The sequence below is a fragment of the Falco peregrinus genome, chromosome 3 (genome assembly GCF_023634155.1).
Source record: "Falco peregrinus isolate bFalPer1 chromosome 3, bFalPer1.pri, whole genome shotgun sequence".
NCBI lineage: Eukaryota > Metazoa > Chordata > Aves > Falconiformes > Falconidae > Falco > Falco peregrinus.
Window position 1 is genome coordinate 117,698,762 of NC_073723.1, and position 10,347 is coordinate 117,709,108.

Here is a 10,347-nt window from a genome sequence, read left to right on the forward strand (position 1 = left end):
GGGAGCACTTTGCCTCCCAGGCATCCCCAGCCGTGCCAGTTTGGCTCTCTGCCTCTGGGGAGCTGGTGGGATGCGGGGGGGGGGGGCATGTGGGGGTTTCACACGCACCAGAGGCGGGCACCACTCTCCAGCCCCCCGCCACCCCCCAGCTTGCCCGGAGCTGGCAAACCTGCACAGCTTGCAGGGTTGGGGGAGCGTGGTGGACCCCCCCATGATGGACCCCATCCCACTGCAAAGAGGGTCTGCAGCCTCTCTACGGTGGGGGACTGGTACCCCCCGTCCACCCCCTGCTCTCCCACCACGGCTCTTGGCAAAGCTCCTGGGAGGGGGCAGCAGCCGGCCATGGGCCTGGGGGGGACCCATCGGGTGGGGGGCTGGTGCTGTGGCCCTGGCTGGCGGCGGTGCTGGAGCAGCGGTGCCCTCCCCGCCCCCACGCCTCGGCAGCCTGCAGCGGCAGATGCATTTCGCCCAGACTTGCATGGCTGTAGCCATGGCAACGGCTGAGCGGTGGTGGGATGCGGGGGGCTGCGGGCGCAGGAGCGATGGGCTGCATCGCTGCCATCGCACCCCACGGCTTGGCCTCGCCCCACTGCCCGCAGCGCGGCGGGTGCACGTCCCTCTCCGTGGCACACTCGCGTGCTGCATTGCACACGCTTGTGCAAGCATGGACACAGGCACCGGTGTGGCTGCACCCATGCATGTGCTCCTAGCGGGGTGACGGTGCTGAGGTGGGGGCGGGGCCGTGGGCAGGGGCTGGGGGGGTGGGGACGGGGCCACGCACCCCTTTATTGGGGCCGTTCAGCCATAAAGCCGGGGCTGTTTGCATTGGTGCGGCCGCACTGGCATTACCATCCCGGCTCTGCTTTGTCTCCACATTAACTTTTAACCGCGGTGGCTTTTCCTCTCCACTGTCACCACCGCACCCCGACAGCCTCGCCGGGCCCCGTGGTTTGGGGGGCTGGAGCCCCCACACCTGGCAGCCTTGCTGGGGCTCTGCAGGATGGGAACTGCTCTGGCCGCATCCAGCTCCTTGGATGCCTCCAGGGGCAAATGGTGGCTGGAGCTGGTGGGGGACCCAAGGGCCATCGCAGCCCTGGGTGGCTGCAGCCGCAGCGTCACCACCTGCCTGCCCGCACCGCTGCCTGCCCCAGCCCCCTTGCCGCTGCGGTGCGGGCAGCCGCCAGCCTGGATGGGTTTGGCAGCAAAGCAGCTCAGCTGGAGAAAAGCCTCCGGCACTGGAGTGACCCACTAACCTTGTTCTTCTTAAAAATGCATGAAATGCAGGCAGCTGCCTACAGGGACTCACATATGCACGCTCGTGCACGGGCCGGGGGCACGTTTTCGGCGCTGCACCCACGCAGCCGGCTCAGGCAGCAGCGGTGGGGACCCTCGGGGAGCCCGTTGGTGCACGCTGCCCAGATTTTGGGGTGCCTGCCTCTACGCCCCCATTGCTGGTGCGGTTTGATGCCTGGTGCCCCCCGCCCCATCCCTGGCGAGGGGTTGCACGCCCGTGGCACAGGCAGGTTTCCTGGGAGGCACCCAGGCACGGTGCAGCCCTTCTGCTCTGCTCTGCCAGTGCTGCCAGTAACGCCACGGTGGTACAAAGTCCACCTGGCATGTCCCGGCACTGGGGCCAGGAGCCAGCTGTTGGCCCCAGGGCTTGCTCTGGGCTCCTGTTGGGGGTCCAAGGACATCCCAAAGAACCGTCCCTGCTCTGGCTGGTGCCACAGTTGTGTCCCACTGGAGGGTCCCACTGCTGGGGAAGGTGTCCCATCCCTCGGCTGCCATTGCAGCCCTGACCTCCTTTCTCTCCAGCTTCTCCATGCCTTTAATACATCCCAGCCAGATGGCTGCAAGCCAGGGGAGCTGGGGGCAGCGGGGGGACCGTGCTCAGCCCTATCGTGGGGACATGGACCCTGCTCCCCACATTCGGCAGCAGCCCCCCACTCCAGCGTGGCTGCAGCTGTGGTGGGTGACACGTGCCCTGGCCCCAGTGTGGCCCTCGCTGCTGTGGTGGTACCAGTACCTGGCAGGGGACACGGCTCCACTGCCCTGGTAGGGGTTAACAGGTTTTTCTCCCATGCAGCTGATTTAATTTTGGTCTCGTTTGCATAGCTGATGGGGTGGCTGCAACACCTGGCTGGCATGGTAGGGGCACAGGGGCTATTTGTAGCTTCTCTGGGCTTGAGCTGGGCAGCCCGCAGGAGCAGCATCTGACCCTAACATCCCATCGTGGGCACCTGTCAGGGGACAGGCATGTCCAGCCTGTGCCACACACCAATGCCTTCAGCAGGAGCAGCAGAGGATTTGCAGGATTAAGGTTTTGCCTTTTTTTATATTTCTTTTTTCCAGTTGCAATCCTGTTTTAAAAAGAGGAAACAAACCCCAGAAGGCAACAGCAGTGCAGGCTGCGATGCCCATTAACCTGGATTGAGTAAACTGTGGGGTGGGGTGAGATGGAGCAGCTCTGTCCCCTGCTCAGCACCCCAGCCTGGGGAGGAGCTCGCTCCCTGGCTGGATCTAGCCACAACGTGTTTCCCATCCTCTTCCCTCCTTGCAAGCAGAGCCACGTGGCTCCTTCACCCCCAGAACGGCTGCGTTCCCACCCAGGAGGAGGGGGGAAATCACAGTGGGCGGCCAGTGAGGTGGGGAGTTTTTCTGAGCCCTTTTGGAAATCCCTGCAGCTCCCGCCGGGTTCTCAGCCCTTGCTCGTACAGCAGCAAAGTTGAGGAAGAGTGTGAATCACCTGCAGGGAACTTCACATCGCTTGTGCCATCGCTGCCTGTGGCTGAGCCCACCCTGTCCTGCCCCAGGGACGTGGCTGCCCTGTCCCTTGTCACCCTCTTTGCCTGCTCGGGGCCATCCCAGCATCAGCCCCCCGAGCCGTGACGTTGATGTGAGCTCAGCTTTCTGGAGCCACAGAAGTTCCACGTGCGTGCACGTGTGTGTAGGTGCAGGCGTGCACGAGTGCGTGGGCAGGTGTGCACGGGTGGCTGCGCACACACACACATGCACACACAGGGTGTATCAATGGGCACGCACCCAGGTGTGCGCACACACATGCACCCACACACATGTATGTGACACCCCCCCCCAAGGCCCTGTGCATGCGGGTGCCAGCCAGGTGGCAGAGCAATCAGTCTCTCGACTCCTTGGACTAATTAACATAAATTGACACTGACTAATTAACCGTCCTGGCTCATTAGATCCCGGATGCCGCGTTGCTGGGAACAGCAGGCAGCCAAACCCTTGCTGTCAAAGCACCGTGGCCACGCTCTGCCCTGCGCTGGGCACCGGGCACCCCTGATCCCCCCCACCCATCGTGTCCCCATCCCTGTCCCCATCTCTGTCCCCATCCCACAGCCCTGGGCGAGGCTGCTAGCAGCGATAACGAGATTGATTCTTAATCCACTTATTCCTGGCTGGCGCGGAGGCTGGCAACAGCCTGTTTCCAATGCCCAGCATGTAGTGAACCCCCCAGCGTCTGCGTGGGGGCTGGGGAGGACCTTGGGTGCTGGGTGAGCAGCTGTGGGGCAGGGAGTGATGCTTGGCAGCGAGTGAAACGTGTGTAAGGCCCACGGAGGGATGGTGGCATCATCCCTGCAGGGAGGGTTGGACCTGCGAAGGAAGGTGACAGTGTCAGCGTCACCTGCCCCGCAGTGGGGTGGCCCTGGGGAGCAGCAGCGATGAGCAAGCCTTGCATCAGCTGGGAAGGGAGATACGGAGCCCTTCCCAGTCCTCACCCAGTGGGATGCCTGGGGGGACACGGGAGGGCTGCGTTAGGGAGTGGGGTGCAAGGGCAGGTCACCCCAGCATGACGACACCTGCTCTGCAGCTCTGAAGGAGGAAGGAAAAGGAAAATTTTCGCTTCCCTCTTTGGGAAGGGATCCGGCGTGGCTGCCCAGGAAGCGGGGGCCTCCGCGCAGGTCCCATCCTGCCGCAGCACCCCCTGCCCTCCGCCGGCCCCCCCGGGCCTGCTGATGCACGCTGCTCCCCGCCGGCTGACTCGGGGCTGAGTCACGGCTCCGCACGCCCGACTGGTTTGGGGGAGACACTGGGGCTCGGCGTGGGAACCGCCTGACCTCGGCAGCATCGTGGCACAGAGCCGGTGCCAGCCCAGCCGAGCTGCCTGGGGACCCTCAACTCCCTAAAACCAGGCGGGGGGGCTTTGCACTGGGGGGGGTATCCCTGCTCCTGGAAAGCCCTTGCTGGTTCCTGCCAGCTGAAAGCAGCCCTGCATGCAATCCCTGCCGCCCGTGCACAGCAGATTAAAAACTAGGTCACTGGTAGATCCCCAAAAGTGATTGCAATCGGGGAATTGCTGCTCCCCGGGTGTGAGCCTGGGGGGAGACTTGCTCCGGTCAATACTTTTATCACTGAGCTGGAAGGAAACAGCTGGTGAAACATGGACCCCCTGAAATCGCCCGACTGAGCCGGGTCACTGCCGCAGCGGTGTCAGGGCCAGGTCCTGCATGGGGACTGGTGACCAGAGCATCCAGGGGGGCACAGGGTCCTGGGACAGCAGCTGGGGACACTCTCTTGGAGCCAGTTCCCGCTGTCCGAGGCTTGGGAAGGAGCCACAGGGAGGCTGGATGGTGCTGGCCTGGCGGGGCGAGCGGGGATGCTCGGTGCACGGTGGGGCGGCGGGGCAGGAGGCAGCCAGCGGGAAGGAAACTGGGCGGCAGTGCCGGGCCTGGGCAGGAAGGCAGCCGGCGGCCCTGGGGTCGGCGGAAGAGCGGCGGAAAAGCTTGGGGCCACGGTGGTGGCAGCCAGAGGAAGCCTGGCCCCGGTGAGGGTCTGCCCTGCTGCACGTGTGTCCCACGAGGGCACTGAGGCTGCAAGAGGGGGCACCGGCCGTGCCCACCGTGGGGCCGAAACTGCCTGGGTGCTGGGAAGGGCTGGATCCAGCTGGATGCTGGACGAGCCTTCGGCTGCAGATGCCTCTCCGCCGCCCGTGGGGCTGCAGGCTGCGGCGTGCCCCACAGCAGCCGCGTGCCGGGACTCGCAGCTTCGTGCTGCAGCGTGGGAGATCCTGCAACCGGCTCTGCTCCGCTGCCGGCCGGGATGTGGACCCCTGGCACCCCCCCTGTGGTGGCTGCCCTGGCGGGGGGCTGACCAAGGAGCTGGATCCCCCTTGGTAGATGGGTGCAGGTATGGGTTTGGGGGTGCTTATGGCCCCTTGGACCTCTGCGAGGGCTCAGGGGTGCTCAGCCTGCCTGGTGCCTGGGATGGGGCCACCGCAGACCCTGACACCTGCCTGGGAGGTAGGCGACCTGCTCCCCCATCTCGTCTCCAGCTCTTGGGAAACATCCCCGTGTCCCCCAAAGTCTCCATCCACCACCTTTCCAGCCCACAAGCATTTCCAGCCCAGCTCGCTGGCGTGATGCTCAGACCCAGAGCAATGCTGTGGGGAGGGGGCCGTGCCCCCTGGGGGGGGTCTCAGCCCAGCAGCCCCCAGTGGCACAATGGGACCCGCCATCCCTCCGGCTGTCAGTTCAGTGGCGGAGCAGAGGATGGAGCTGTTAAATATTGATAGCTGCTGGTTGAGCTGGTGGGGTAAAATGGCAGCAGGAGCCAAGTGGGGGGTGAGGGGGCGGCTCTGCTCCCCTGGGTCCATCTGGCCCCCTCCCCCGGGCAGGGCAGTGCTGCCAGCGGCCATCTGCTCTTTGCCCTGGCCTGGGACCACCAGCGGTGCCGGGGACTCGGGGTGCTGGCGGTGCTGGCTGTGCCCCCCGTTGCACACGTGTAATGAGTTTAGCAGTCTCGAGCGATGAGCTGAGCGCCAGGAGAGGGTGGGCAGCTCGGAATCTGGCCCCGCTGCCCCATGCTTGCCCATCCCGGCTCCTGGCTCCCCACCATGGATTTGTTCAGATGAGAAAATGAGGGCGTGTGTGTGTGTAATTGCTAATGAGGATGTGCATATGCTAATTCAGGGCTGCCAATTATGGCAGGTCTCGCTGGCTCAGGGCTGGGCCTCGTGGGCTGTGTCCTGCCCCGGTTTTGGCCAGGTGAGCCCTGGGCAAGGTCAGGCAGGGGCTGTGGTGGCCAGCTTGGCTCGGCTCAGCATCACTTTGGGTGCCCAGGCCCCAGGGACACCCCACGGCTCTGGGTCTGGGGGAGCGCAGGGTCTGTGGTGCTGCTCAGGGGTCCCTGGTTCCCAGCTCCCAGCCCAGGGGAGCAGGGATGCTGGTGGGATGGGCACGGGGGAGGATGCTCCCACCACCTCCCTGTGTTCTCCCGCCCCCCCCCCCGCCTTGATCTCACACAAAACTGCTGCGGTGTGGGATGGCAGTGGGCAAACAAATCCTTAATTAGCTACTTCAGGGATTTGGCTTTATTAACGGCATAAACGATTATTAAGGAAGAATTAAAGCTACCAGCCTCCAGATAAAGGACAACACGGCCCAGCTGGGATTACCCGCACGCATCGCGTGCCCAGCATGGGGACCCTTGGCTTCCTGGGGTGCTCGTGTGCCACCCCAGCCCCCGTGCCCCTGTCCCCACCCCAGCCTGGACGCTGGGTTCAGCAGTGCACCAACGCGGGGCCAGCTGGTGTTTTTTTGGGGACAGGGGGGAGCTGGGGGGTGTCTGTAAGGCCCCCAGTGGGGTATCACTGCTGTAGGCTCACCCAGCAAGCCGGGACCCTGGACCATCGGTGTCCCAGCACCATCTCTGCGTGGGTGCTGGAGGGTGGCAGTGGCACTGGGGGAGAAAACAGGCATTTGCAGGTTCAGGTGTGAAATCTGTGCTGGCTCTTTCTGCCCCCCCACCCCTGGGGGCAGGAGCTCAGCGGGGTGCAGACGTAGGGCAGGTTTGTGGGTTGGGGGCTGCCAGCAGCATGGTGCTGAGCAGCCGCAGCCCGCAGCGCTGTGCAGCATCCATCCTCTGGCTGCACTGAGCCGGGGTGGGACCAGCTGGATGGAGGTCCCAGGGACGGGGATGCGGGTGGCAGACATGGCCTCCTAGGAATGTTCGGATGGGCTCTTTGGGAAAAACAGCCACTTCCCATCAGCTGCATCCAGCGGAGCGATGAGGGGATTCCCCACGGGCAGCAGGAGGCCAAAGCTTATCCCCTGTGCACGTGCCCTGTTTCAGGTCTGCACAAGGGAGGGCTCAGCCGTGCCCCCAGCAGCTCTGAGCCCGGTGTAGGACATTTCTCCCTGGCTTTTTGCTCTGTGACCCCACCAACACGGCCGTTATGCTGGGGTCCCATCCTTAGGGCACCCAGGACGTGTCCTCAGCACACGCAGGCTCCTTGTCCCTGCTGCCAGCGGGGTCCCCACCGCGATGCAAGGACCAGCGGGTGCCTGGTCCTGCTTGGCACCGGCAGGATGGCTGCGGAGCTCGTTGGGCGCAGGTGTGGGATGAGCCATAATTGCTGCATTTTGATGTCCCCAACCTCCTCCCTGAGGGATCCTCGTTACCTGCAGCAAACTTGCGCCTGGCATCTGGCTGCTAATCCCGGGATTAGCGGCTGCGGGGGAGGTGGCAGATGGAGCCTGGCCAGGCCGGGACCCCCGGGGTGCCATGCTGCCCATGGGCTGGGCACCGTTTGGGTTGCTTAGGACCCCTGGGGTCACCAAGGCAGTTGGGTCCCCAGTGAAGCCACATCCGAGGAGCACCTGGCTGCTCCCAGGGGAATTCCCACCGGGGATCTCCCCTGGGATGTCATCCCCTCCGGGGGCCCTGGAAAAGCCCCTGTGCGCTCACTGTCAGATGATTCAAGTGGGGAGTGTCCCCTGAGCCCCACGACAGCCCTTCCCAGCTGCAGGAAGAGCCTTTTCTGGGAATCTCGTCATCTCCGTGCCTGGGCCAGGTCCCTGCAAGGAGGAGGGGGCCAGGGGTGCAGCAGGGTGCAGGCACCCAGCGGGGCTGGGGGGCTCTGCCTAGAGGTGGCCAGTGCCGAGGGTCATGTTGCTGGAGCCAGGGGGATTCCCAAGCCCTCCCGGTGTGACTGGGACCCTAAAAATTGCAGTCAAGGGTGGCTGTGGCTTGGCCACCCTCTGTTGGGCCACCCAGAGGGGAGATGGGCTCCATCGCCACAGGGCTGCCTGCCCTGCCCAGCTGCTGCTCACCCCCCAGAACAGCTGCAGCCACTGGGGCTGGGCAAAGGGGAGGGGGTGAAGCCATGGGGGGGGGGGGGAGAAGGAAACGGCCACACGTCTCCATCCCCAGCCTCCCCAAAGCCGGCTCCCTTGTCCCTCTGGCTGCACGGGGTCCCGACCAGGCAGGGGGAGGGAAGAGTGGGATCCTGCCAGGAGCTGCACCCAGGGCTGCGTGTCAGGGGGGGGTCTCTGCCCCCCACCTCCCAGCCAGGCCCCCCATCCTGTGGGCTGAGTGCCCCGCAGCTGCGTGCTAACCTCAGAGTCCCCGCTCAATGGGAGGAAGGAAATCCTCATCCTCGGGAAAGGCTGGACATGGCCGTTTCCTCCTGCCGTGGTGAGGAGGGGGCCAGGGCACAGGCACACCCACCCGTGGCGCCCCGACATCACCCCCCACCCCGGGCAGTGACCCCAGCCTGGGCAGTGAACCCGGGAGCTGGCCCTGGCTGGGGCTGTGTGAGCCACGGGGCAGGCTGGGGGGGTCTCTCCATCCCCTCAGGACCTGCTGGGGGGCCTGGGGGGGGGGGGGGCTTCGTGCAGCCTTCCTGCACTGTGAGCCCCTCGGCCTTCCAGTGTGGGGGTGGGAGGCTCAGCTCCGTCCCTGTCCCCTTGTGCTGTGCCCCGGGGGTGCCCCGATGCCGGGGTGTGTGTGTGTGTCCCAGCTGCACCCCAGCCCACAGGGCTCCCCGCCAGCCCTGGGCCTTGTTTTTACCGCTTGTCCTTCCTCTTCCTCACCGTGCCCCGGTAAGGGACAGGCGTGTGGCGGTGGCCTGGCTCCCTGTGGCCTTTGGCCCCACCGCGTCCCTGCCGCCACCGCTGCTGGGGCCGGGGGAACGCTTTACCGGGGGTCAGACGCCCGGGGCTGGCTGAGGGGCTCCGCCATCACCGAGACCCCGCGCCGGGCCCGGGGCCACTCGCTGCCGCGGCCGCCCGTGGGACTCTGTCCCCAACCGGTGCCGCTGCGGGCACGGGGGCTGCAGGGCCGGGCCGGGGCCCGGGGCCCCCCGGGGTCTGGTGGCCGGTTTCATTCGTGAGAATCCGCTCCCGGGGGCGGACGGTGCGACCGCGGCCCGGGGAGCGGCGGCGCTGCCGGGGCTGGACCGGGAGCGGGGCTGGAGAGGGGCTGGGAGCGGGGCTGGACCGGGAGCGGGAGCGGAGCTGGGAACGGTGCCGGGAGCAGGACCGGGACCTGGGCTGGATCGGGAGCGGGGCTGGGGCCGGGACCGGGAGCGGGAGCAGGAGCTGGAGCGGGAGCGGGGCTGGGACCGGGGCCGGGACCGGGAGCGGGGCCGGGAGCGGGAGCAGGAGCTGGAGCGGGGCTGGACCGGGAGCGGGGCCGGGAGCAGGAGAGGGAGCGGGACCGGGGCTGGGAACGGGAGTGGGACCGGGGCTGAACCGGGACCGGAACTGGGGACGGACCGGGACCAGCACCAGGAGCTGGACCGGGAGCGGGAGCAGGAGCGGGGCTGGACCGGGACCAGGAGCGGGAGCGGGGCTGCGCGCTGCGGGCGCCCCCTGGCGGCGGCGGGGCCTTGGCGGAACAAAGGCCGCATCCGGCACCGGCGGCGACCGGGAGCCCCAACCACCGGCCGGGCCCCGGGCACGGCCGCAGCCCCCGGCAGCAGGGACGGCCCCGCTGCCCCCCAGCCGCGAGGCACCCGGGTGCTGCGCTGTGCCCCTTCCTCCCCCTCCTCCTCGCCCCGGTGATGTCACCCCGCTCATGTCACCCCGCTCCCCCTCCCGGGCCCAGCCCCGGGCAGACCTGACCGGCAGGTTGGTCGGGAGCTGCGGCAACGGGGTGTGTGTGTGGGTGGGACCACCCAACCCACTGCGACAGGGCAGGTGAGAACAGCCAAAGCCCCGGTCCCCATCCCCCTCCCCGGTGGGTCCGCTCGCTTGCTGCTGCGGACCCTCAGCCCTTCACCTGTGCGGCTGCACACAGCTGGCTGCAGTTTTGGCGCAGCAATTAAACCCTCACATTTTAATGAAAGGCAGCTGGAGAGTTCGGGGGGGTCGCAGGTTCCTCTGGGATCCTTGGAAAAGCCAGGTGAGGGTTCACCCCCCTCCCAAGGAACCTGGGCTGGAAGCTGTGAGCTTCTCCGGACCTGTAATTCTCATCCTCCCACTCAGCGCCAGCACGAGTGTTGGAACGAAGCACCATTGTTAATAAATCACTCCGCTCAAACACAAACAGAAGGAGGCCTTCTCGGGGGATTTTACCAGACAACAAACACGCAAACAACTG